This window comes from Mus caroli, chromosome 2 (assembly GCF_900094665.2).
Source record: "Mus caroli chromosome 2, CAROLI_EIJ_v1.1, whole genome shotgun sequence".
NCBI lineage: Eukaryota > Metazoa > Chordata > Mammalia > Rodentia > Muridae > Mus > Mus caroli.
Window position 1 is genome coordinate 124,324,030 of NC_034571.1, and position 7,483 is coordinate 124,331,512.

The window sequence follows — 7,483 nt, forward strand, 5'->3', positions numbered from 1 at the left end:
ACTGATATGTGAGTTCAGCTGTGACACAGGATCACTGGGGTAAAAGAAGGCAGTTCCAGGGTGATGATCATGACTGGCTAGCCTAGGAAGAGGGAGAGGGAGTCTGGAGGGACGGAGGTTGCAGAGGTGTGTGTGTGTGTGTCTAGTTATTTCCTAGGAGGCTGAGTTGAAAGGGTAGCTAAAGAGGAGGCCTAGAGACACTGTCAAGAAACCTAACCCTGAACAGTCAATAGATTGAAGAGAAGGTTAAAGAATCAGAAATATGACCCTGTGACTCCTTGTTAGGGTCATAGTTACCCTCTGGGTGTGACTTTGCCACCTCCCGGTTATACATGTGGTTGGGTGATGCAGTATTATCTGCCTGTATTGTCTGTCCCTGCTTGGTCCCACTTTTGCTTGCTGGAATCAGGACAGCCATCCTCAGAAGTGGGTCCAGGTTCCACAGGGTATCTCTGGGCTTCTCATTAATTGCACCCAGGGCTCCTGGACACAGGGTAGAGTAAGGCACAGAGCTATATTTGTCAGGAGAGTTGGGTTCCTTGTGATATGCTAGAGAATTGTTCAGCAACTGTTCACTCATGGGCCTCTTCCCTCGGATGAGAGTGTGCTTTTCTGTCCTGTTGATTGTTAGGTTGGCCATGTGACTTGCTTTGGCTAAGTGAATGGGCACATATTTGATATGACTTAAGGCTTCTTTCCTGAGGCAGGAAGCAGAAGCTAATAATGTGTGCACTTGGTTTCTGTGCAGCTTCCTGTACAGCTGCCACTTGCCATGAAAAGTACATGCTCTAGCTGATGGTTCAAGTCAAAGATGGAAAAAATGGGGATAGATTTGAACCCATGAGAATCTTTAGCCAATCTGAAGCCAGGCATAGGCAAGACAAAGAAATGCTTCCAGTTGTGATCTGAGAGTGCTGGGGCAAGCTGTTTCATGGCTTTGTTGTGATGATGGCTGATAGATATACCTTTCCTTGGGGGAAGTCAACAGCCCTGGGAGGTATTTCTGGCCACTGCTAATAGACTGGGAAGTCACTCAGGTTCAAGTGTAGCCCCAATCCCAACAAGGGGCCTGGAAGGACCAGACCACAGGGGAGACATTTCATGGCATAAAGGGTATGTTGCTGCAGGCTATGTTGTTACAGCCAATAAACACTTTTAATCCTGTTGTGCCCAGGTCCACAACCTCTCAGTCTCTGCCTTCAAGCTTACTGTGTTGCTTTCTGACACATTTAGGCTTCCCATCAGTGATTTATAGTCATCAGGACTTGTGAGAGTCGGAGCTTACAGACTTCACTTCCCTGTGAGTGCCGTGATGTGACCAGCTTCCAGACCCACTTCCTGTACTTGTAACCGTGAGATCTGCCACCTTGGCATAGGTAGCTGGTTAGTTTCTACCCAGGAAGATGTACTCTCCTCTTGTGAACATCCTACAACTCCATCCAGACACTCATTCTCTATCAGAGGAAACAGTGGGAAAAACACAATATTACTCATCTTCATACCTCTTCTGCCCCAAATCTACATGCTATCTCGGTAACCCAGTGACCAGGAAGTCATTGTGTGACATAGGAAGTTCCTGAAGGGGACTGGGAGAGTGGGAGATCTTGGCTCATTTCCCAATGATTCAGGAAGTCATTCATGGGCAGTAGGATGGTGGCTGGTGACTTTATAGTTGAGCAGACTCTTGGAGTTAAGGGTGGTGGCGAGTCTATGGAGTATGTGTGTGGGAAATCAAATTTCCTTCCACTGGCCTTTAATGCAAAGGGCCAGCTCTGACAATGACCCATAAAACTTTGAGTTGGTCCCTGGAGAATGCAAATGCTTGGCTGATCATGGTTTTATTTTTCAGATCTGCCTTGAAATTTGTATCCTCATTTTTTCCCCTTTGTTAGTATTACACAGGGAAGGGTCTTAGAAAGCACTTCAGAGGATGCCACTTTAAATTGGAAATGTCATTGATCAAAAACCAACCAACCAACTTCCCCAAGGGACAAAGGGCTCCTAACATGACTGAGTTAGTAGCTGGGGAGGTGTGGCCTCCCTTCCCCCAGCCTGGAACCTGCCTGCTCAAGGGTGGAGCTACCGGCTCATTCGTCCTGCCACGCCCACTGCTGGAACCTGCCCTTGCTGCCTGGAGTCACACACGTGTTCGTCCTGCTACTGGACCCTGAGTTACTTGGCGGGAAATTGGGTTCCCTCCCCCTTCCTTTATAAACTGAGTGTCTGGAAATATTAAATTGAGTCTTGATCAGAGTCTTGTCTTGACTCCATTGTTTCTTCCGCCCCGTCTAGATTCCTCTCTTTGCAGGGAACTGCCATTCTCAGTGAACCGTTCATGTTGTGGACCGCGGGCGGGCCGCAACAGGGAGGGGCCTATGGTACCTGGGAAGAGGGCCCCATTTCTGGAACACCTCCTGAGCCACCTCTTCACCTCCTGTTCCTGAACTGCTCTGCAAGCTATCCCCTCACTTCTTGGCTGTTGATATGGCCACAGCACATGGCATCCTTGGTGATGTTTGGACATGCCAGGAATCTTACTTAGTCACGACTTTGGACACCAGCTGTCTCCTCTGCCTGGAATGCTTCCTTTCAGTGATTCTCGAGAGTCAGTTCCTTAATGTCTTCAGACATTTCTCTTGCATGTCACCATCTGCTAAGAGCTCCCCTGTTTTCTAGGGTGTAACCTCCCCATCTCTTCCACTTCCTGTTACATTCTCTTTGCTTATTCCTATGCAACCTACCATAGGTTTTATTTAGTGTATTATGTATCCCCTACATATCGTATAACAAGAATTTCATGGAGGCTGAGGTTTTTTTTTTTTCCTTCTTATAAATTGTTTTATTCTCACCTATCTGGCACATGGCAGGTGCTCAGTAAATATCAAGGGTGTGCATTATCCAGTGACCTCACCTAGGTTGTTTGCTGCTGGTTAGAGAACATTGGCTGGTCCAAGAGAGTCAGAAGGCATTTAGATCCCTCCTGTGCTGGTGGAGTTCACAACAAACACAAGCTAGCCTACCAGGGTGACTACAAAGTTAGAAATAAAACTCTTAAGATTGTCTTTTGGTGTTCCACTCTGAAATGGACTTACAACATGACATTAGAGACACACATAGTGAACATACAGGCACAGAACAAGAGGAAAGTGTTAGGAAGGAAATGTAAGTCAGTGTTATAAAGGACTCAGCATCACCTTCGGGTTGGGGTGGGATGGAGAAGGATGCACTATGGAAGACAGACAGGAGAGCATCCAGGAGGATGGAGAGGACTGAAGCACAGGAACAAAAGCAGGATCTGCTAGGCTGTAGTTCACTGGCCCAGGCCCACAACCTCAGCCTCTGCCTTCAAGTTTACTGTGTTGCTTTCCCGACACATTTAGGCTTCCCATCGATGATTCACAGTCATTAGAACTTGTGAGAGTCGAAGCTTACAGACTTCGCTTCCTGTGAGTGCTGTGATGTGACCAGCTTCCGGACCCAATTTCTGTAGTTGTAACAGTGAGATCTGCCACCTTGGCATAGGTGGCTGGTTAGTTTCCAGTTTTCTCTGGTCTCTTTCTAAATCCTACAATTTGGCCAAGCTGAGAAAATATCCTTGAGGCAGATACATTCCAGAATAACTTCTCTGTTCCAGGGACTGGAAAGAGGGGTTAACTCTTAGTTTATGCTGGGTGAAGATTAAATAACTCATCACTGTGCACAATGAATATACACCAATAAAAAGGTTAAATAACTGAATACAAGTGTTGTAGACAACTAGGGCTGATTTTTTTCTGAGGTTTCTTGCTAGGCAGAACCCTGTTCTGGTCCAGGTAGTAGTCCAGGAAGCAGTCAGTGATTCCCCTGTGGTATCCTATGATGGAGGTTAGTAGGCTTTCCTATAAAGGTTAAGGTAATAAATGTAGGTTTTGTGAATCAAGAGGCAAAACTGAAGATATTGGATGGTCATGTTCACATAATGCCATAAACTAGTATTCTTTGGACTTTCCCCCACTTTCAGTTTGTGGGTGGTACTGAGTCAGGTGGCAGGCTGGGTTTAGCTGGCAGAACTTTTGGACTACTTCTTTCAACCAACCATACCCACTTTCCCAGTTTTTCATGCAAGGTAGTCATGTGACCTACTTCTGGCCATGAAGGCCTTGTGTGAGAGCTGTAGGAGAGGTGTGGGTCTGGGCCAGTTAATGCGGGGTAACTGGAGACAGGTGCTAGCTGAGCACTGCAGTAGAGCCTCTCTGTCCTTAACCTTGAACAGCAAGCCACTGGTCACGCATGGCGCAACCAAGGGGAAAAGCTCTCAGTGAAGGCTTTAAAGCAGATGGCACAAGCTTGGCAGTCCCAGCAGCCCATTTACCCCTTCACTTGTCAGGTGAGAAAAGCAATGCCGTGGATTACACAGGTAGTGATCTGTGTCCTTCATAGTCATGGTCTCCTGAGCTGATCCAGTGTGCTGAGGGATGTCACTGTCACCCACCCTGCTCCTCCCACTCTCTCCCATGCTGGTGCACAGATGGCATTGGTCCTCTGTGACCCTCCTACTCCCATCTGCCTCACTCTGTTAGATTTGATGCCATATTAGCCAACTTCTGATCCAGCCAATGACCTATGATCTCTTTGGCTTCACTCAAAGGATGAATGGGGCCAAATCTGATTCATTCTCAGGCAAAGGAACTCTCAGGTTGTTGGTTCAGTGGGAAAATGTGCTTGCTGCATGAGCCTAGGGACCTGAATCTGATTCCTGAAACCCATGTAAGAGGTGGAAGGATAGAACTCCACAGTTATCCTCCCAATAAACACACACACACACACCACACATGCGCATATGCACACACACACACAGACAGACACACCACATGCGCGCACACACACAGAGTAAACCTCCATTTGGTCAAGGTATGTTATGAGAAGAACAGAGAAGGACCTGGGACTTTTCCTTTGGTTCCTGGAAGGGTAGAAAGGACTGAATGTAAACTCTGATGGAGCCAATGGGTGGCAAAAGAAAGTTGTGCAATGGAGAAGTGCAAGTGCAGCAGATGTTTCCTTCCAGCCCTTGTCTTTCAAAGCCCAGCTTGTGTGGATTCATTTCGCAGACTCTGTATTGCTATTCCCCACCTCCACCCTCCCGATCCTGGGGATTGAAGCTAAGGCCTTAAGCATGAAAGGTGCACACTCTACTGCCACGGGGAGCTCTCCATTCCAAATGCATCCTGCAGTTTCCCGGGGGGTCCTTTCAAACCAGTCACTTTAGAATATAGGTCTCTGCCCTGGCCACAGTGTTTAGTTCCCTTGTTCTTCTTGAGGTACAGTCTAGATGGGGGAAGGGAAGACAGGAAGCCCAGACCACTGGAGGGCAGCACCAAGCTCCTCAAAAGGCCCCATCTGCCCCCATGTGAGCTATGCCCCATGTGAGCTATTCCAGGCAGAGCCTGAGGACTGACTTAGCCTTTTGAGCATCTGGATTTGTACTTCTCTGGAGCCACAAGAAGCAGGGCAGGACGGGAATTCATAAAAAGAATTCTTTCCAAGCGGACAGACGGTGGCCATGTAGTCCCCCTGGGGGTATAAAAAAGATGGGAATAGAATCAGGGTCAAGAGGGCTCTAAAGGAGTCAGAACTGATACAAGGAAGGATGGTGGAAGTCTCAGACACTTCCCCTTGGCCCATCAGTGACTGGAACGGGAGGGATCCAGGGACTGGATGATGCTAGGGGCCTGAGGGGGGGGTGGGGGTGGAGGAGGTTGGGATTGGAATGTGGGTCATGTGTTACCATAGATGTGTAGGGCATATCTGCTCTTGGGGACATAGGGACTTTCAGTGCACTGTGGACAGGCTGGGTGTGAGCGACCTGAGAGGTTGTAGTGTGCTTGGTGACTGCTCTGAGCTGGGAATCTGTGAGGGAGATATTGGAACAATGTAAAACCAGTAAGTTGGGGAGAGGAGGAGGCAGGGCATGCTCAGGGGGCTTTGTGGGAAGTAAATGGCCTTGAGGTGTGTGGGGGAGTTGGAATGCACATCTGGAGCTCAAGATATCAAGACCTGGGAGTCATTTATGTGTGATCATTGACAAGTGGAGTGGGTGAGATTCTGTGAGGAGTTGAGAAAAGGAATATAACCCTGTGGACCATTTAAGAGTAGACAGGGGAGCCTGTGGTGGAAGGAGGAGAAAGGAGAGGGAGACATGGATACCAGTCAGCTCCATCAGACTCTGTACATTAGAGAAGAGGTTGCAACAGGCTAGATGTCATTAACACAAGGGATGAGCCCAGGGAAACTGGAGGTCCCTGGCAAGTTGCAAAAGTATCCTAGGAAGAGTGTGGGAAGGAAAGGTGCGTGGTTAGATGGCATTTAGGGTCCTGAGGTGGGAAGCAGGCTAAGGGACAAACAGCATCATCCTTTAAAGCTTGCTTCAGTCTTTGTCACACCTCCTGTGACCATCCTTCACCAGGCATAGATGCCTTACCTATCCTTCAAGATCACATGAGGGCAAAGGCCTCCTGTCTTACCTGAACTTCAGGAACAGTTTCTAGTCAGACTTGTAGGATGGGCTAAGGGGCTATAGCACCCAGGGACCCAAGAAATGGTACGTTTCCCCAGATTTTCCTGAAGCCACCCCAGGGGCATCACGACTCCATCCACTCCTCTCTGCTGAGGTCCTGTCAGATCCAGGAGTGAGGTCAGCAGCTGTGCTTTATTAGCTACAAAATAAGATCCATGGAGGCCTCTGCTGAAGAGACCCTTGCTCCGGGCTCTGCAGCCTTCTGCTCCTCATTCACGCTCAGTTCCCGGTGTGAGCAGCAACAGTGTGCACAAGGCATAGGGCTGAAGCCTGGTCATGGATGACTGCTGTGCTTAGCACAAGTACTGAGTGGGACCCCAAACACCTAAGCTGGCATTTAAAGCAAACCTGGCCCCCTTCTACCAGAGAGATCAGTGCTCAGTAACTTGACATGGGGGGGGGCTACCAACTGACTGATTTCTGACTTGACCCATGGATCCTTCCACTGTGAGAAGCCTGCCCCCTAGCTTCAAGGAGGCCAGCAGGAACACAAGGGTCACGTTGGTGTAGGTAGCACATTCCCAGTGCCTGCTATAACTGCTTCTCTGAACCTGGGTGCTTTGAAAACACAGATCCCAGATTGCTTTGTAAACCACTTCCTTCTGATCCCAGCTACTACTCTTGTAAAATTAGCGTGAAAGGCTTGGAGTTTCAGGCAGACTACCTCCTTAGTAAAGGACAGAAACTTTTGGTTCACAACACCGATCCATGCTGGAGCCAGTAACTGGCTCTTCCAGTTTCAGGGTCTTGTTTAGAAAGGTAACTGATTGCTCCCAGTTATCAGTCCCATGCAGGTTGGATACATGCGGTTGATATTTTCTTTTCAGAGACTGATCCATGGGATGTATGTCTCAACTCAGAGCTAAGGAACATCACAGCTAGGTATGGCTTTTCTTAACATCCACACGCTTGTCTGTTTGGGTGTGTAGA